The following is a 22146-nucleotide window of genomic DNA, read 5'->3' as shown; positions in this document are numbered from 1 at the left end:
GGCGATACCTCATTAGGATCTTGTCTACGTGCATTTTCAAAAACTGCACCCTCCAATGTTTGAAGTAGGTGTGGACCCCATGGAAGCTGAGGAGTGGTTTAGCTCCATTGAGTTCATTATTGAGTTAATGCAGATAGAAAACATGGCAAGGATATCCTATGCTTTTTATATACTCAAGAAAGATGCATGCATCTCATGGGACAACCTTAAACAGACCAGATCTGTGAGAACCATGACTTGGGTAGAGTTTATGCAAGCTTTACACAATCAATTCTACAATAAGAATATACAAGGCTCTAATGTTGATGATTCCATTAGTTTGGTTGAAGGAAGCACCACTATAGTGATGTATGCTTAACGGTTTAATAGGCTAGCCAAGTTTGGAGAAATTGTGGTACTAAATGAAGTGGCAAAAATTGTTAAGTTTATTACAGGATGAAACCTAAGACTGCTACAAATGGTAAGATGGTCATCACCAGAGTACTAACATATGTTCAGGATTTGAAAAGAGCACATAAATTCGTGTGTATGGAAGAATGTATTTGGAATGAAAGTGATGCAATGAGGGAAGCTCGTAAGCATAAAAATCAGTGTAGTGATAACTAGAAAAAGATCTCTGAAGGTTAGGGAAACAATTCTCAATAGGACAAAAAATCCAAAGAAAGATTCAAGAATCGGGCACAGCCTGCAGGATTGAAAATAGAATACCCTATCTGTAGTAAGTCTATCAAAGACAACTAAAGAGAATGTAGGGCTCAGACTCGAGGCTGCTACAACTGTGGTCAAGAGAGCCATCTAAAGAAGTATTGTCTCAAAGGAAAGGAAACTAAAGAAGGAGAGAAGAAACCGAATGATAAGTTTGTCCCGACACAAGTATTTGCACATACCCAGAAGAAAGCCAAATCCAGTACCTCGGTGGTCATAGGTTAGAATCTGATTTCCCATCTCAGATGCAATGTTCTAAAAGGTAAGCTATAGTTGTACTTCTGTTTTTCCTTGCCTTCATTTTTCTTATTTTCACGAGTCTATGAACACATCTAACCTCGGAAATGTTGGGGTAGTAAATTAAAGTAAGCTAGGAAACTATAGTTCCATTAATTAATATATTAACTATGAATTATTCTACCAGAAATTCATGAGTCTATGATCCATAGTTCTATGATCCAATAATTTAATTAATTTTACTAACTCTTAGTTCCATTAATTAATATATTAACTATGAATTATTCTACCAGAAATTCATAGTAGAACTCACAGAATTACAATCTTATATTATTAGAAGTTATAAATATAAAGCAGTCCATTCATTTAGTCATTGCATGAGTTATGACCCTCTGGTAGTTGTTCATAATTAGAGCTAGGTCTTAATTTTCGTTAACCTCTCTAATTATTTCATTATCAATTAGTTACATTGATCATCTAATGAACATTATTCTATAAATATAATTATAGAATGAAATTTCTGTTCTCCAACAAAAATTGAGCGCTCTATGTTCAAGCTCTGAATCAACACTAAAGGGAACAACTAATATGCTTTCATTTAAGTAAAGAGAAGATTCGTATCTGTGAATTATGTTCCAAGCCACTTGCAATTCTATGACTCCAATATATGAGGAATTCGATCGTAGGAATATGTAATGACCCAACTATTTCTAAGACCTTAGATCATTAAAACTACTAGGCATAGCTACTATTTTGGGAAACATACATAAGGAATAGCATAACTTCATTTAAAACCCCAAAATAAATATAGTGCAAAATACAAAGTAACATATGAAATATAAAATACGGCATGGGTACCCATTTCTTAATACATAAAAACATAAACCATAAACTTTAATTGTTTAAAAACTAAGTGCGGAATTACAAAAGACACATAATTCAAAAGACTTAAAAATAAGTTCATCCTCGATCGTCACGCAGTCCATTGAATCCATTCATCATTAACACATAACCCAAGCTGTCATTAATCTTTTCGCCTTCCATAATCATTTTCCTGCATCAAGCTAAAAATAAAGGAGTGAGCCTAATGCCCAGCAAGGAAAATCTACCAACAACATATATCATAAACATAAGACTTAATCATAAAAATATACTATAAAACATATGACTATAAAAACATATATCATATAGGACTATGTTATTAATGGTCATTTACTCATTAACATAGCATGTGATAAACCATCAAGGTTCTCTATCTACTAATCGAGGTAGGTTAGATCACATGGTAGTATATGATAAGCCATCTCGGTCCTCTGTCTACTAATCGAGGTAGGGTAAATCATAACTATAAACAATGAAAATGATAAAAATTCTTGTGGTTTGCTATCTAAGCAACTATAAGCCCTAAGTGGCATAAAAATATTGGGGTTTGCTATCTAAGCAACTATAAGCCCCAAATGACTACAAGACATATTTATATATATCCATATCATAGCATATAACATATCATAACATAAGCATATAAACACATAAAATCTATCCTATTTTCCTTACCAAAATTGGGATATTTGAGGACAAGAACGGGATTAGAACACTCCTAAAAACCAACAGTATGAATGGTGAGTTTCTAAAGAAAAGAGATGAACAGAAAACTAAACCATCAATGAAGAAACTTACCTAGAAGAACCTTAAGTTTTCAAGAAACTTAAACACCTAACCAAGAATCATATACAAGAGTTAGGATCTGAAAGAAAGAAAAGAAAGAAAATAAAGAAAACTAAAGAACCATAAAGAATTGAACTGAAGGATAAGAATACCTTGAATGGTCTTATGAATTGATCTAAACCTCGATACCGAAATCTCACTATATCTCACTTCCCAAGTGTTTAGAAAAGCTTAGAATGATAAAGCTTTTAACCCAAAATCCCATGTGTTTTTCTCTATAGTAACATTAGCAACTTGGAGGCTCTAAAAACTGCTTGAAGAGTGAAGAAAATGGCTGAGTACTAGGTCCTATTTATAGAGTTCAAGGAGTAAAACTAACCCGTTTTAATTTGAATAAAAAAATAAATATAAAATGAAAAAGATTTGAATTTTCGTTCAACACACGCCCAAAACTCGGTCAAAATCGTTCAAAGGCAGGTCCAAGTGGTTAAGGCTGTTTTTAAATTTAAAAATCCTCAAGATTAAAAAATGCAACACCAGGGGCGATATATCGCCTACCCTGGGCAATATATCGCCTAAACCATTTTCTCGAGTTTCTTCGAATTTTTGTGCAAAGTCGACGTGTTTTCTGTATCTTCCGTGGGTGATATATCGGCCCCTATAGCTGCGATATATCGGCATACGTGATATACCAAACACGTAATTGCAATTTTTCAACATATTCTGAATTGAGTAAAGAGCTTTGACTGAGTCTAAACGTGATCCTAACAGTTTCTGGAAGGTTGTAGAGGTTCTAGATTTTTCTTTTAATTAAACTATTCATCATAAATACTTAAATCCTTAATAAACATGATTATGACAAGTGTCACATTCTTAACAATTCTCTCTATACCTTAGGTTATAATAAATATATTTTTAAGACCAGCCATATTAATCAAACCTTATGTAATAATTAATATTTCTAAAGTATAGGTTAAACTTATAAAATCCATAACTGTTGCTACGAGTTTCCAACTAAATCCCAGCTTGAACCAAAATCCACGGAATCTAACATACTACAAACTAATACTAACTACTACTACTATCTAGCTATCTATGTAAATATATTCTTGGACACTACAATTCTCCCCTACTAAAAAGAATTTCATCCCCAAAATTTACTTACCAAACAATTCTGGATACCGAGCAAACATGTCTTCCTCCAACTCGCATGTTGCCTCCCGTTCAGAACTATTACTCCATAGGACCTTGACTATCAAAATACTCTTAGACCGTAATTCCTTCATCCTTCTATCTAGGATGCTAACTGGTCGTTCCTCGTAACTCAAGTCTTTCTGGAGTGTAATCGTATCATACTTGAGGATGTAAGATGGGTCTGACACATATTTTCGCAGCATTGAGATGTGGAGCACATTGTGGCTATCTGCTAGAGCTTGAGGTAGGGCTAATCTATATGCAACTGTTCCCACCATGTCCAATATCTCAAAATGACCTATAAACTGGGGACTAAGCTTGCCTTTCTTCCCAAACTGTTTTACACCTTTCATAGGAGATATCTTTAAGAAGACTTGATCTCCGACTTTGAATTCCACATCACGCCACTTGGCATCCGCATAACTTTTCTAACAACTCTTAGCAGCGAGCATACGCTTTCTAATCAGTGCTACTGCATCCTGAGCCTCTCTAACTGCTTTGGGTCCATGAAGTTGTCTTTCTCCTACCTCGTCCCAATGTAACGGTGATCGACACCTCCTTCCATTAAGTAACTCATAGGGTGCCATCCCGATCATTGACTGGTAGCTATTGTTGTAGGAGAATTCTATCAGGGGCAAATACTTACTCCATGATCATCCAAGATCGAGTACACAAGTGTGTAACATATCATCTAAAATCTTTATGGCACACTCGGACTGACCATCGGTCTGAGGATGAAATGTCATACTAAGACTTAACTTGGTACCCATAGCTTGTTGCAAGCTTCCCCAAAATCTCGATGTAAACACCAATCCTCTATTGAATACTATGGTCTTAGGGATTCCATGCAGTCTTACTATTTCTTGGACATAAATTTCTACGTACTGATCCGCTGTGTACGTAGTCTTGATGGGCAGGAAGTGAGCTGACTTGGTTAGTATATCTACTACTACCCAAGCCGAGTCATGCTGCTTATTTTTTCATGGTAGTCCTGTCACGAAATCCATGGTTATGTCTTCCCACTTCAATTCTGGAATACTAAGCGGTTACAATAAGCCTGCAGGCGGCTAATGTTCTACATTCACTTGCTGACATACTAAGCATTTAGAAACATATTCCGCTACATCTTTCTTCATTCTGCTACATTTAGAAACAATGCCTTAAGGTCGTGAGTCATCTTGGTCGACTCTGGGTGAACTGGGTATGGGGTATTGTGCGCTTCTTCTAAAATCTTAATCTTAATTCCATGATCATTTGGCACGCATACCCGATCCTTATATCTCAAGAACCCCTATGCTGATATAGAGAAATCTGTGGCCTTGCCTTCTTTGACTACAACTATGTAAGATACTAATGTGTCATCACACCCCTGCCCAATCTATATATCTTCTAACAAACTTGACTGGATGGACAAGTTAGCCAGTTTACCAATGACTACTTCTATTCCAGCATTAATCAGCTCTTGCTGAAGCGGCTTTTCTATTTAAGATATTGCTGCTAGATTCCCGTAACTCTTTCTGCTTAGCGTATCAGCAACTATGTTTGCTTTTCCCGGGTGGTATAGGATTTCACAGTCATAATCCTTTACTAGTTCTAACCACCTGCGTTGCCTCATGTTTCGCTCCTTTTGCGTGAAGAAATATTTTAAGCTTTTATGGTCCATATAAATCTCACACTGTTCTCCATAAAGATATTGGCACCATATTTTCAATTCGAAGACCACCATTGCAAACTCCATATCATGTGTTGGATAGCGTTGCTCGTATTCATTCAGCTGCCATGAGGCGTAGGCTATCACTTTGTCATTCTACATCAGCACGCAACCCAAACCTTGCTTCGACCCATCAAAGTAGACTACAAACTTATCGTTGGGTGTTGGTACACAAAGTACTAGTGCTGAGCATAGTTTATCCTTAAGCAACTGGAAGCGCTCTTCACATCTATCTGTCTAGTTGAACTTATGTTGTTTCCGGGTCAGGTTGGTAAGCGGAATGGCTATCTTAGAAAAGCCTTATACAAACCTCCGATCATAGCCTGCTAGCCTAAGAAAACTTCTAACCCCTGATGCATTCTTAGGTCTTGGCCAATCCTTCACAGCCTCTACCTTTGTTGGGTCTACAACAACTCTGTCCTTGGATAATATGTGTCCCAGGAACACTACTTGCGAAAGCCAAAATTCGCACTTCTTGAGCTTGGCGTAAAGTTGATGCTCCTTCAGTCGTAACATGGTCATTCTTAAATATTCCTCGTGCTCGACTTCGTCCTTCAAGTACACCAAAATATCGTCGATGAATACCATGACGAATTTTTCCAAGTTATCCTTGAAGACCTGATTCATTAAGTCCATAAATGTGGCTGGAGCGTTGGTAAGACCAAAAGACATAACTAAGTACTCGTAACGTCCATAAAAGTTCTAAAAGTTGTTTTGGGAATATCCTCTTCCCGTACCTTGAGCTGGTGATACTCGGACCGTAAATTAATCTTTGAAAACACGGCTCCTCGGAGTTGATCATACAAGTTGTCAATATGTGGTAGCAAGTACTTATTCTTAATTGTCACCTTATTCAGCTCGCGATAATCTATACACATCTGCATGCTTCTGTCCTTCTTCTTCACAAATAGAATCGATGCTCCCCATGGCGAATGGCTCGATCTAATGAAACCCAAGTCTAAGAGTTCTTGTAGCTGTATCTTTAACTCCTTGAGTTCGGTAGGTGCCATCCGATATGGTGCCTTTGAGATAGGCTCGGTGCCCAGTACTAGTTCGATTGTGAAGTCAATTTCTTGAGTCGGTGGCAACCCTGGTAAATCATCAGGAAATACTTCTGGGAATTCTTTTATGATGCGGACGTCTCCAACCCTTAGTGGTGTTTCCTTTACCACATTCATGACACTGGCTAAGAATGTGTGACATCCTTTTTCTATCATCCTCTGAGCTTTGAGAGATGAAATAAGCGGTGTCCGTAGTCCTAAAACCTTTCCCATAAAACAAAGTCTCTGACCGTCAAGAGTTTCGAACATCACTTGCTTGTGTCTGAAGTCGATGGTTCTGCCATGTCTTGCTAGCCAATCCATGCCCAGTATCATGTTGAATTCTTTGATCTCTAACTCTATCAGTTCTCCTTCTAGTTCTACATCCTCAATTTTGATCGGCACGCCTCGTACTATCCGTGATGATAGGACTACTTCACTCGAAGGCAATTCTATCACAAACCTAGTTCTAAATCTTTCACAAGGTTTGTCTAACTTCTCTATCATTCCTAACGAGATATATGGGTGTGTTGCTCCCAAATCAAATAATACTGAACATATATTATTGAGGATAGGAATCTGACCTGTGACCACTTCAGTACTAGCTTCAGCTTCTCCCTGGGTCAAGGCAAAGTCTATGGCAGGAACCATCTTGTTGTCCCTTTTCTCTTCTTGCTTGAGCTATGGACATTCTTTCTTCCGATGACCTTCTTGGCCACAATTGTAACATCCCTTGGTGCTTGCATGGCACTCCCTAGGATGTTTCTTTTGGCACTTAGAGAACTGCGGGTATTCTACATAACACGACCTACTACTTCCATTGTTAGTCTGTGCTCTTTTGTCATTGTCGGATTGCTTGTTGTCAGGATTCAATGTCTTCTGGCCATTATTGTTGTTATGCTGATGGCTGTTGTTGTGGTTCCGACCATTCTGAGGTTGATTATGTTGTTTAGGTTCAGGCTTACTAGCCTCCTCCTTACTAACATTCGCCTGAAGCCTTTCCACTTGTATAGCCGTTTCTAGAGCAACGACATAAGAAGTGGTTCCAGGAGTTGCTAGCTTGACTCCTAGCTCAATCTTTGGTCTGAGTCCTCTAACGAACATGGTGACACTCAAAATATCTGTTGGAACCAACTCTGGTGCAAACTTGGCTAGTCGGTCGAATTGTCGATCATACTCTGCTACTGATAAGTTTCCCTGCTTCAGACTGGTGAACTCTTCCCCCCTTGTGGCAATGACTACTGAGTTGTAGTACTTCTTGTGGAAGAGCTCCACAAATCTAGTCCATGTCATGGTGGGGACGTCGTTAGTCTGTTGTACTAAGTCCCACCATATTCTTGCACCCTTCTTTAGACGAGACGAAACACAGGATATATGGTCCACATTGTCGAGATTCATGTGTGCTAGGATCAGCTCTACATTCCTGAGCCATTCTTCCACCTCGAAGGGGTCCATTTTCCCTTCAAAGTTTGGAGCGTGTTGCTTACGAAACCGCTCGTAGATTGGCTCCATTTGCTGAGCTGGGTAGGGCGCATAGTTCGCCATTGGCCATCCCCCATAAAGATTTACTTGTTGGAATGCTTGAGCCATTTGCTCAGGCTGAGGTTGAGGCTAAGGCTGAGCCTATTGGCGTTGTTGTTGCAATAGATCTTCCACTTGTTGCCGTAGTCGGACAATTTCTGCGGTGTTGTCAACCGGAGGTGGCGGTACACTTCTGTTAGCAGCAGCACTGGTTGTCTTGGAAATGTGCCCTGAAATCATATGTAGTAGACATTGTTTTTATGAAGTGAATTTGTTATGCATATATTTTATGGACTATATTATTCTGTGATAATATTAAGTAAATATCAGGAAAACTTTCTAAGTTCATATATGTGATCTCAAACACATATTGGTACGGGAGGATTGTGTTTGAGATAAATGAACTTGAATAATTTGCAGTAAAATAAAGTTGTTGAATCTTTAGATTAATTACTGCAAGCATGGTCCACTAGTATTATGAATACATGTGATCTAGATCCGGATCACTAGTGTGGTAGGACACTTTAGTGGAGGTGGTTTATATATTAGAGAATATATAGAACTGGACCAGATATGTTTATTAATACTTAGTTAAATACCGTTTCGAAGTATTAATTAAATATATCAACTGATGATCATATACAAATAGATCTTAATCCTGAAGTTACTATGAACTCCTATTTATGTTATATGAGTTCTTTGATTCACTTGTTAGGGTATGTCAAAATGATCAGGCTAGAAACTTTTGTTTTGGGAACTCATTAATGTAGATGGCTAGGGACATAGTATACAGATATGGAATCTATGCCTTCTCGCAAGAGATTGAGTGATGGTTCTCTTAAGGGTTGACTTTTGGGACTGAAAGGTTATTGAGCTCAAATTCATAATTTAGTTATGAATTAACCTTTACTAGTAGAGTCAATGGTACTTAAGGAAACAAGAGATAATTAAAAGACTAAAACGGTAATTTTATTCCCGATTAATTATGAACCATTATTAGAGGGTCAAGTTGTATGCAATGATTATATCAATGGACGCTTTATGATTATAAAGTACTCCGTAAATGAAATGTCTATAATTACAAGAGTGCAGTCTCATATTTATAGTGGAATAATCATGAGATTAATAAATTAAGATTATTTAATTAAAGAGTTTAATTAATAATCTCAAATTTATTGGAGCTTGGAATTATAGGTCCATAGGCCCCCATAGCGGCTCTATCAACACTGTTCAAGGTAAGAGTTGATATGAAGGGAAAATAGTTTAATGACATATTTAAGAAGAAATTTGTTCTTCAGGCCAAATATGCAATTATATGATAACATTGATTAATTAATTAATTACAAATTAGTTCTAGTTAACAAAATTAATTAATATTTAATTATTGTATAATTTTTCGAAATTATATTAAATAATTAAATTAATTTTGAAATTTAATTAAATAATTAATTAATTATAATTTTCAAAATTATAATAAATTAAATATTTATTTTCGAAATTTTTTTATTTAATTAATTGGTAGAATTAATTAAATATCTTTATTTGAGTGAGAGATAATAATCTGATAAGTTCAAATTGGATTTGAATTTAAAAGATTAATATTTATTCAAATAATTAAATATATTTGATAATTAATTAAAAAGATAATTAATTTAAATTTGAATTCAAAATTTGAATTAGTTATGACGTTGTTAGATCTTATCTTACAAAACAGTTTGAATAAATAATTAAATAAAATTGAAAAAAAAACAACATCCCTAAAATTAGGGAGGCTACACGTGCACACACAGTCCAATCCATGGACTGTGTGTGGCATGTAGGGCAATTTTCAGAGATGGGATTTTCATTTTTATTTATTTAATTAATTAATTAATGGATAATTCAAAAATTGGTTTTTGGTTTTTTTCATTAATAGAATATTTAATTAATTAAAAAGTAAATTGTAAAATGGTTACAGATTTATTTATTAAAATTTAAATATTTTCTTTTAAGTATGACTAATTAGAAAAATATTCAGAAAAAAGAGAGACAACTCAGACTATTCGCTCTGTGAAAAATAGAACGATAGTTTTCTCTCCCTGAAAATAAAGAACCAATTCTCAGGCCTATTCTCATATCTCATGTGTTGAGTACATCAAGTAGAATCACAAATAGACTATCCTTCATTCTCTAAGTGCCCACACATTTATTTAGGTGTAGAGAATGCTTTGGAAGATCTTGGTGTGAGTACGTGGGAGCGACTTTGATAGGAAGATCGTTCTAAATACGAAAAGATAGCAAGGATACTTGATAGGCTTCAAGAGGTATGAATTCTATCCTTATCTTGTTTATGATTAATGTATGTATATTAATGGATCCGCATATTTAAAGGTAGTTTAAATATGTTTCAAAAAAAATTTTATACACTGGGCGAACCCCACCACCATTCTATCGCGTATTTGGAAACTCGTTCCTAACAATTGGTATCAGAGCGGTCATTAATCTTTGCATACATTAATTACTGTGTGGGCATAATATGCATTCTTATGTTATTGTAATATACATGAATGGATAGATGTATGCATGTATGATTATAGTTTGTTCTTAAGGGTCGTTAATTATATGGTGTTTTGGGTTTAGGAAATGTTCTTATAATTCTAGATGAAAAATGTAAGCCATTTTGGAGCATAGGAAATTTTGTAATTTTAAATTTTTTGCGCTAAAATTCTTTGAAAAATTTATGTAAGGTCCGAGCCCTAGGTTCCGAGCCCCGAAGCCCGTGTCTCACTCAGCGGAATTGCTGTCCCTGCCCAGTGTGCGCCCCTGTGTGCCACACCCAACAGCAGCTCGTGAGACACAAACAATCTACTAAATCTACTAAATTAATTTCATTCAAATACTGTAAAATAAAAACTGTATTAGGGTCTCATCTTATAATACTTCAGGTGCTAACGAAACTATTTTAGTGAAATTTAATTGTCTTAATTCCCGGGCAATTGCGCCAAAAATTCGAGTTCCTTTTGGATTTCCTTCTTGATCAATAACAACTGCAGCATTGTCATCATATCGTATTAGCACCCCAGCCGCATGCCCCATGTCGAGCCACCATATGCAGCCGCCCCTAGGGTTTCTAAACCCTAGGGCTTGCATCCAAAAATTGTCCATTTAAATTATGGGCTTAATTAAGTTAACCCATAATTAAAAATTGTTTTATTTTGAAGTAATTGTATGAGCCCAAATTCAAAACTGGGCCTAATAACTTATCGGGCATCAAACCCAAGTTAATTATTCTTAAATTATTTTTAAGATAATTAAAAGTTATTTTAATTCAAAATTAAATGGATAAGTGGCTTAATGGTTCAAGAATACTTGTGAAGGCCCTAAGTAATAGATAGAGATCTATTTAGGTCTTATTTAGTTTCTTACATTTTTGTGTATATTTTTGCAAGTGTTGTAATTTATTCTAGAAATACCCAAGACACCCGGCACGCATTTATTTATTTATTTAGCTAGTATTTATTTATTTAAATGTTTGAATGTGATTAAATTGTTTAATACTTTATCATGCATTTTTTGACATGCCATACAGATAACCCACACAATATTTAAAATTGTGCATGCATCTCATATGAGTAGAAACATGCCTTAGGATTGTCCTATGTGATTGTATGCTGGTCCATATAATAATAAATCTAGTTTTTAACTAGTTCAAGTGCGGAAACAGATTTTAAAAGTGGTTTAATTTCTAGTATTTAATAAAATTGTTTTATTAAATTATAAATGATATTCTTAGTAATTATAGCAAAATAAAATTGAACTAATTAGGGCATAGTTCTATAATTTTAATTTTGCTTAATTTGATTAGTAATTATTAGAATATCATTTGGTAAAAATAGATCACTTTATTTTTACAACCAATTAAAAAGCATAAGATGTTTTGAGAAAACACATGTTCTAAAATAGTGAGTGGCAGAGGGAGTTATAATAATAAGTCCCATAGTCTCCATTATTAGTTAGCACCGAGGTAACATGGAGAGGGCGTCGCGACACCATTGCTTGTGTCCCCCTAAGGAAGGCTTCCGACTGTGTTATTTTCAAGGCAAACTTCTTTTTCAAGAATAGGATTTAATGATGTATTTCAAGTTGGACTGACCCTAAGGCACACTCTTGAGTTAAGTCATTGATCTAAAATAATGGGTTACACTCACAAGGTACATTAGGCTTTCGAGAGAACTAGTATATTCTTGACCAAACAAGCGGTTGTTTATAAGTCAAAAGAGAAATCTTGATTTAAGATTAACTTACAAATTTGAGAACTTGTCTCAAAATTAATTTGGAATTAGTCTGACCTACCCTAAGACTGGTACATTAATGTTTAAATTAATTAATCGTGGAATTAGTAATTATTTTTTATGTGTTTTTTGTTGCATTCATGCATCACGTTTACTATTTATAAAATAACTGATATTTATTATATGCATAGATTCATTTTGTTTATTTATTTATTTTCAGCAATTATGTCTAGCTCAAATCTTGTATCTTCTTTACTTGCTAATGAAAAGTTGACTGGTGAAAACTACATGAAATGGAAATCAAACTTGAACATTGCATTAATATGTGAGAAGCCTAAAAAGTCATCCAAAATCAAAGAGAACAAGAACACTAAAACCTCCAAAAGGAAGACCCCAAAAGGGACTTGCTTTCATTGTGGAGAAAATGGTCACTGGATGTGCAACTGTTCAAAGTATCTCGCTGACCTCAAAGAGAAAAATACAAGTAAATTTGATTTACTTGTGTTAGAAGCTTGTTTAGTGGAAGATAATTCCTCATCCTGGATAGTAGATTCAGGAGCCACTAACCATGTCTACTTTTCTCTTCTGATTCTTAGTTCAACGAGGATACTTGCTGATGGAGAGGTGACTATGAGATTAGGCAGTGGTCAGATTGTCTCTGCAGCAGCAGTTGGAAAAGCCCGTTTGGAATTTGAGAAAAATAAATTTCTTGTTTTAGAAAATGTTTATTATATTCCTGGATTTTCTAGAAGCTTAATTTCTATTTCTATGTTTCATGAACAAAATTTTAAAATATCTTTTAATAATAATTCGATTGTTATTTCAAGATATGGTTTTAAGATATGTTTTGCAAAATCTATAGATGGGCTTTATAAACTGCAAGCTAAAGAGAAATCTGTTAATAATTCTGAATTATTTAAAACAGCCAATCCTAGATCTATTAAACGAAAAAAGACTGATTCCGATAGTGATACATATCTGTGGCACATGAGATTGGGCCATATTGGTCTAGACAGAATAAATAGGCTTGTAAAGGATGATCCTTTAAGAGAACTGTCTATTGGATCTTTCCCTGTTTGTGAATCCTGTCTAGAAGGAAAAATGACCAAGAGACCTTTCTCTGCCAAAGGTTCAAGAGCCACAGAACCACTTCAGCTAGTACATACGGATGTTTGCGGTCCACTTAATGTAAAAGCAAGAGGAGGTTATGAATACTTTGTCACTTTTCTTGACGAATATTCAAGATATGGTTACCTATATTTAATGCAAAGAAAATCTGAAACTTTTGGAAAGTTCAAAGAATTTCAAGCAGAAGCTGAAAAGCAATTAGGTAAGTCACTAAAAGCTCTTCGATCTGGTCGAGGAGGAGAGTACTTGGATTTTGAATTCAAGGACCATCTGTGTGAGCATGGAATTCAATCCCAACTCACAGCACCTGGAACACCACACCAATTCAATGTGCTCTATACATATTAAATGTTGTTCCATCTAAGTCTGTCCAAAAGACACCCATATAATTATGGAATGGTTGTAAACCTAGTTTACACCATTTTCGAATTTGGGGGTGTCTTGCACACCTGCTTAAAGGAAAGACCGGGAAGTTGGAATCATGCTCTGAAGTGTGCATGTTTGTAGGTTATTCCAAAGAGACCATAGGTGGAATTTTCTATAGTCCAAAAGAAAATAAAACATTTGTATCGAAAAATGCAACTTTTCTTGAACATGACTATGTGAATAACCACAAACCTCGCAGTAAGGTTATTCTGGAGGAGATGGTCTCAAATGAAGTTGCAAAGTCACCAACAACAACCAATGAAAAACGGCAAGAGGAAACTGCTAGTTCTAGTCAGAATAGTAGTGAACCTCGTTGTAGTGGGAGGGTTAGCAAGCAACCCACACGCTATGAACACGAAGTTCAAATGCTTGTGTCTGACACAAACAAAGACGATTCATTGACATTTAGAGATGCGATGAATGATTCTGACAAGGACAAATGGCAAGATGCCATGAACCAAGAAATGGAATCGATGTACTCCAATTCTATCTGGGTTCTTGAAGATCCACCTGAGAATATCAAACCCATTGGTTGCAAGTGGATATTCAAGAAGAAAAGAGGAGCGGATGGGAAAGTAGAGACTTTCAAAGCAAGGCTTGTAGCCAAAGGTTACACACAAAAAGAAGGGGTTGACTATGAAGAATCTTTTTCTCCTGTAGCCATGCTAAAATCCATTCGTATACTCTTGTGCATAGCTGCGTGCATGGATTATGAGATTTGGCATATGGATGTCAAAACAGCTTTTCTAAATGGCTACCTTGACGAAACCATTTACATGTCTCAACCAGAAGGGTTCGAGTTAAAAGGTCAAGAGCGAAAGGTTTGCAAGCTTCTTAGATCCATTTATGGACTCAAACAAGCTTCTAGATCTTGGAATCTTAGATTTGATGACACAATTAAAACGTTTGGTTTTGAACAAAATGTTAGCGAACATTGTGTCTATAAACAAATCAAAGATGGTGTAGTAGTATTCCTCGTTCTTTATGTTGATGATATATTACTGATTGGAAATGACATAACATCATTATCAAAAGTAAAGAACTGGTTAGCTGAACAATTCCAAATGAAAGATTTGGGAGAAGCCAAGTATGTTTTGGGCATTAAGATTCTTAGAGATAGACAGAACAAAACTTTGGCATTGTCTCAAGCAACTTATATTGATAAGGTGCTAGAACGCTTTAATATGCAAAACTCCAAAAAGGGTGATATGCCAACCCGTTCTGGAGTATTCCTTTCCAAAGAGCAGTGTCCCAAAACACCTCAGGAAGAGGAAGACATGAGACAATACCCCTATGCCTCAGCAGTAGGCAGTGTAATGTACGCCATGTTGTGTACAAGACCTGACATTTGTTATGCAGTAGGGATAGTCAGCCGTTATCAATCCAATCCTGGATTGAGTCATTGGACTGCAGTAAAGAATATTCTCAAGTATCTTAGAAATACTAGAGATTATATGCTTGTATATTCAGGTGGAGACCTGAACCCCACTGGTTACACTGATTCTGATTTTCAATCAGACAGAGATAGTCAGAAATCGACTTCTGGATCAGTGTTTACTCTTGGAGGAGGAGCGGTAGTCTGGAGAAGTATTAAACAAACCAGCATTGTAGACTCCACCATGGAAGCCGAGTATATAGCGGATTGTGAAGCAGCTAAGGAGGCTGTGTGGCTTAAAAAATTCTATTCCAATCTGGAAGTTGTACCAGATGTGGATAAGCCACTAGTCCTATACTGTGACAACAGTGGGGCAGTAGCTAACTCAAAGGAACCACAGAGTCACAAGAGGGGAAAGCACATCGAGAGGAAGTATCACTTGCTAAGAGAGATAGTTCATCGAGGAGATGTTCCAGTTATGAAGATAGCTTCAGAGCATAATCTTGCAGATCCTTTTACAAAGACTTTATCTATAAAATCTTTTAAGGAGCATGTAAGAAACATGGGAATAAGAGAGATGCATCATTTGCTTTAGGGAAAGTGGGAGATTATTGGAAATGTGCCCTGAAAGAATATGTAGTAGACATTGTTTTTATGAAATAAATAAATGAATTGAATTTGTTATGCATATATTTTATGGACTATGTTATTCTGTGAAAATATTAAGTAAATATCAGGAAAATTCCTAAGTTCATATATGTGATCTCAAACACGTATTGGTACGGGAGGATTGTGTTTGAGATAAATGAACTTGAATAGTTCACAGTAAAATAAAGTTGTTGAATCTTTAGATTAATTACTGCAAGCACGGTCCACTAGTATTATGAATACATGTGATCTAGATCCAGATCACTAGTGTGGTAGGACACTTTAGTGGAGGTGGTTTATATATTAGAGAATATATAGAACTGGACCAGATATGTCTATTAATACTTAGTTAAATACCGTTTCGAAGTATTAATTAAATATATCAACTGATGATCATATACGAATAGATCTTAATCCTGAAGTTACTATGAACTCCTGTTTATGTTATATGAGTTCTTTGATTCACTAGTTAGGGTCTGTCAGAATGATCAGGCTAGAAACTTTTGTTTTGGGAACTCATTAATGTAGATGGCTAGGGACATAGTATACAGATATGGAATCTATGCCTTCTCGCAAGAGATTGAATAATGGTTCTCTTAAGGGGACTTTTGGGACTGAAAGGTTATTGAGCTAAAATTCATAATTTAGTTATGAATTAACCTTCACTAGTAGAGTCAATGGTACTTAAGGAAACAAGAGACAATTAAAAGAGTAAAACAGTAATTTTATTCCCGATTAATTATGAACCATTAGTAGAGGGTCAAGTTGTATGCAATGATTATATCAATGGACGCTTTATGATTATAAAGTACTCAGTAAATGAAATGTCTATAATTACAAGAGTGCAGTCTCATATTTATAGTGGAATAATTATGAGATTAATAAATTAAGATTATTTAATTAAAGAGTTTAATTAAAAATCTCAAATTTATTGGAGCTTGGAATTATAGGTCCATAGGTCCCCATAGCGGCTCTATCAACACTGTTCAAGGTAAGAGTTGATATGAAGGGAAAATAGTTTAATGACATATTTAAGAAGAAATTTGTCCTTCAGGCCAAATATGCAATTATATGATAATAGTGATTAATTAATTAATTACAAATTAGTTCTAGTTAACAAAATTAATTAATATTTAATTATTGTATAATTTTCGAAATTATATTAAATAATTAAATTAATTTCGAAATTTAATTAAATAATTAATTAATTATAATTTTCGAAATTATCATAAATTAAATATTTATTTTAAAAAAATTTGGATTTAATTAATTGGTAGAATTAATTAAATATCTTTATTTGAGTAGGAAATAATAATCTGATAAGTTCAAATTGGATTTGAATTTAAAAGATTAATATTTATTCAAATAATTAATTATATTTGATAATTAATTAAAAAGATAATTAATTTAAATTTGAATTCAAAATTTGAATTTGTTATGAGGTTGTTAGATCTTATCTGACAAAACAGTTTGAATAAATAATTAAATAAAAATTGAAAAAAAAAAACAACATCTCTAAAATTAGGGAGGCTACACGTGCACACACAGTCCATGGCCTGTGTGTGGCGTGTAGGGCAATTTTCAGGGATGAGATTTTCATTTTTATTTATTTAATTAATTAATTAATGGATAATTCAAAATTTTGTTTTTGGATTTTTTCATTAATAGAATAATTAATTAATTAAAAAGTAAATTGTAAAATGGTCACAGATTTATTTTTTAAAATTTGAATATTTTCTTTTAAGTATGACTAATTAGAAAAATATTCATAAAAAAGAGAGACAACTCAGACTATTCGTTTTGTGAAAATTAAAACGATAGTTTTCTCTCCCTGAAAATAAAGAACCAATTCTCAGGCCTATTCTATTGATCTCATGTGTTGAGTACATCAAGTAGAATCACAAATAAACTATCCTTCATTCTCTAAGTGCCCACACATTTCTTGAGGTGTAGAGAACGCTTTGGAAGATCTTGGTGTGAGTATGTGGGAGTGGCTTGGATAGGAAGATTGTTCTAAATACGAAAAAATAACAAAGATACTTGATAGGCTTCAAGAGGTATGAATTCTATCCTTATCTTTTTTATTATTAATGTATGTATATTAATGGATCCGCATATTGAAAGGTAGTTTGAATATGTTACAAAATTTTTGTTGTACACTAGGCCAACCCCACCACCATTCTGCTGCGTATTAGGAAAGTCGTTCCTAACAGGTTGCACGCGCTCCCCTTCTTCGAACTGGAGGGGCTTCACTAGTCGGCTGGAGGCATTGGCATTTGTGCGTGTAGACCTTCTGAGCAACATTTTCAGCAGAGTTCTAATAGTCGAGAAAAACATGTTAGAACTTACCCTAATTGGCTCTAAAGCATAAACTTAATCTAAGAAAACATAACTCGGACTTATTAGTTATGATTTCTTATGAACAATTATGTAAGCCTTCTTTATAATTAAGTTGTGATTCTATACTTAGAAAAATAAGTCATCTTTATTATTTTCTAAGTCTGTTTCTAATAATCCTATATGACTTAATTCTCAGGCTCGAAACTTGTCACTGTTCCAAAGTTAACCATATTGAGGGAGGGCTGGGATCAGTAAAATCGTTCCCACTACTATGGCCCCCTAACTCTCAATATAGAACCCAGTCCATTGATTTGTATCCATCCTCACCAAACTTTATCATTATTCATTAAATTTATTATTTATTATGATTTAAAAAAAAATTAAACTCATACATGTCCTTCAAAAATAACAATAATATTCATTTGGAAAAAAAAAATTCACTGAATACAATCATAAATGAAAAATAAATAAACTAACATATGTAGGGTGAATCTAAAAATCAGGGTCTTCTACATCTGACCCTTCATTTAACATATCATCATCTATCTCCTCATAATCATCATTATCTTGAGCCTCAAAATTTCCTCGTTGAAGATTCATAAAGATTCTATGTTTTTGTTCATTTGTGAATTGAAATTCCAACTTAGAGGTGAACCTAAGTATGAGAAAATAATATCTCATGGCTACCGGTAAATCATCTTCATCATATATAGTCTCCCATATTTCTTCTAATGTTGAAATTACAGAAGGAAAATCTTTAAAAATCCTAATTACTAAGAAATATTGCTCCATAGCTCTCATCATAATTTGCTTAGTAGTTTGGAGGTGAACTATCTCCTTGTGGAATAAAATTAATCTCCAAGTGATTCTTTCTAACACTCCTATGGTATTCCTTGGCTCTCAAATCCTTTTTAATGCCTTAATGCCTCAGATATCCTCATAGGTCAAGGCTCCATCCATTCTAAACTGAAAACACAAGGGTTAAAACGTCAGCTATAAACATAAACATAATCATAATAAACATAAACACCTACATTGGCGGTTAGATTCGGAGCTTGTGTACATGTATTAAGGAGAACTTCATGCATATGAACCGTTGCTTTGATACCAACTGTAATGACCCAACTATTTCTAAGACCTTAGATCATTAAAACTACTAAACATAGCTATTATTTTGGGAAACATACATAAGGAATAACATAACTTTATTTAAAACCCCAAAATAAATATTGTGCAAAATACAAAGTACCATATGAAATATAAAATACGGTATGGGTAACCATTGCTTAATACATAAAATCATAAACCATAAACTTTAATTGTTTAAAAACTAAGTGAGGAATGACAAAAGAAACATAATTCAAAAGACTGAAAAATAACTTCATCCTCGATCGTCACACAGTCCGTTCAATCCATTCATCGTTAACACACAAGTCAGGCTGTCAGTAATCTTTTCGCCTTCCATAATCATTTTCCTACATCATGCTGAAAATAAAGGAGTGAGCCTAATGCCCAGCAAGGAAAATCTACTAACAACATATATCATAAACATAAGACTTAATCATAAACATATATGTTGACGCGGTTCTTCGGCAACAGGTAATTAAGAGAAGAAGAGAAAGGGATTAGTGCTGAATATAGAACCGTCGCAGATACAGAATCATAGAGAATGAAATAGGTGACTCAAGACACGTTTTTAAGTGGTTCGAAGGTTAAAATCCCTCTACTCCACTAGTCAATATTATTGATATATTCTGGGTATTTTGTTACAAAGCCTATATCTCTTCAGATACTATTTTTCCCAACCCCTATCAACTCCCAGGTTCTCCATATTTATAGGAGAAGGCACCTGGAAGTTGGTAAGGAGGTCATCCCGTGACCTTATTATTTGTCATATCAAATCCATGACATTCATGATTAATTCCTAAACCTGACACATAAGTATGGTCAAATCGATAGGTAAGGGGATAATGGGCCGCACGGCCCAACCCAGCCGTGGATATCTGAACACGCACATTCCTACTGCATGTCCGAGAAGTCAGGGAGATATCGGACATGTGGTGTCAGATATATGCACGTTTATCTTGAGTGTGTTGACTTTATAGAGGGTCAGAGCTCCATACATAGCTCGTGCCACGAGCTGTTCCCTTGACCCGACCTTCGGCCTTTGGATTCCTTCACCCAGTCCTGGGCAACCTTGGCGAGTCCTCAGGGATTGCTCGAGCTAACAAGGCACGACCTCGAAACGGGAGCTCCAGTCTTGGGGATGTTAATGGGCTAATCGTGATTAGTCCGTAGCTCGGCCTGCTAATCAGCCCGCGGGAAAACCAGGGCGTACATCTGCCCCCCAAGCTCCTGCTCGTGGTATATGACGTCGCATATAAGACCACAGTAGGGGCTTTTAGACTTCCCCATAAACTCTTCGCATTCCACTCTTTACGCAGGCGTCTGATACGTGGAACGTTGTGGGTGGTGACGGTACGTCTTACGAGAACCGCATTTAATGGCCTAGCCTATGCCCAGCCGTCGTTTCGTATTTCGAGTGGAAGGCCTCGGATCCCTCACCAGAGCCACCCAAGAGCCTTCTACACATGATCCTTCACGTATATAAAAAGGGGGTGGCCACCTCACGCACGAGCCACCCTTTCATTCAAAATTTTCCAAATCTCCTTTTCTCTTCCTTTTCCATATTTCAGAAGAACGAAACCCTCAACCCTGTTGCTGCCATTTTCATTGTCCACGAAGCTTAGGCGCACGGATTTCTCCAAAGCTTTGGAAGCTACTACACCGACGAAGCTCCTACCAACGCAACGCCCTCGTCTACCTCCTAGCCATACACTGTAAGTTTCCTGACCCTGTTCACTTTGAAAACATGCTACTGTAGCTTAGGAAATTTTTTCACTGTAGCCGCATGCAAGGGTTTTCTGGGTTGTGTGGATATGGAGGGTGACAACCCTTTTTAGGTTAGGGCACATTTGTTGTAAGAAATCGCTTTAGCGTATGGGTTTCAGGGTGCTTTTTCTGGAAAAATTTCTGGGTAGGAGTTTTGGGAATTTTTGGGTGCAAAACCTGGTATCTTAGGGAACACGCCTCATAAGCGGTTTTGTAATTTTCTGCCTATTGCAACTTTCCCCCCAAGGCAAATTCTATTTTGAACTCCCTGACACGCGAATTCCGAGTAATCTGGGATCTGTTGGGAGCATACGCGCGTGTTCATTGAACCGCGTGGTTCCACTCTCCACGAGCTGGGCTTACCTCAGCTCGTGCAAATAATAATTGTTTCTCCCTCCTGCTTGGGTCGCCTTTTCTAAAGTGTTATTTTATTTTAGCTCCTCCCGTATTCCATTTTGATTCCAGCCAATCCTGCAGCCATCTACGCGAGGACCGAAAAGTCAGTTACCCTCGGGGGCCAATATGAAACATTGGCGGGCTTTCCCCCCAGTGAGAAGGACTATCGCGTGCTCGTGACAGACGAGACGATGGTGTTCTACAAACTGATCTTCCCAAACCAGACCCTGAACCTGAAGAGGCCCCGAGGGCCACCCCCAGCCCGCGACAACAGACCTATCATCATGGAGGAGGTCGCGGTAGAGGAAGACAACGAGGACGAGGCGCCCGAAGTTCCGCTCGTGAGGAACAGGAAGAGGACCTTGGAGGTCGCCCAGAGGATGGGCGAGGAGAGGGTCCGATCCGGAGCAGCCGCGGGTCCTTCTGGCCAAGGTAACCCTTAATTGTTTAAGAGTCTAGATAGGGCCACTGCAGACCCCCGGCTGGTTAGGTTCAATCCTAGGCAGATCGTCCATTGTCACTGAAGGGATCCGGACCTGAACACACTCCTGCTCCATTGTGTTGACCGGCTCGTGCTGGATCACCAAGAGAGTCGGC

The sequence above is a fragment of the Humulus lupulus genome, chromosome 6 (genome assembly GCF_963169125.1).
Source record: "Humulus lupulus chromosome 6, drHumLupu1.1, whole genome shotgun sequence".
Lineage (NCBI taxonomy): Eukaryota > Viridiplantae > Streptophyta > Magnoliopsida > Rosales > Cannabaceae > Humulus > Humulus lupulus.
This window is presented reverse-complemented; position numbering follows the sequence as displayed.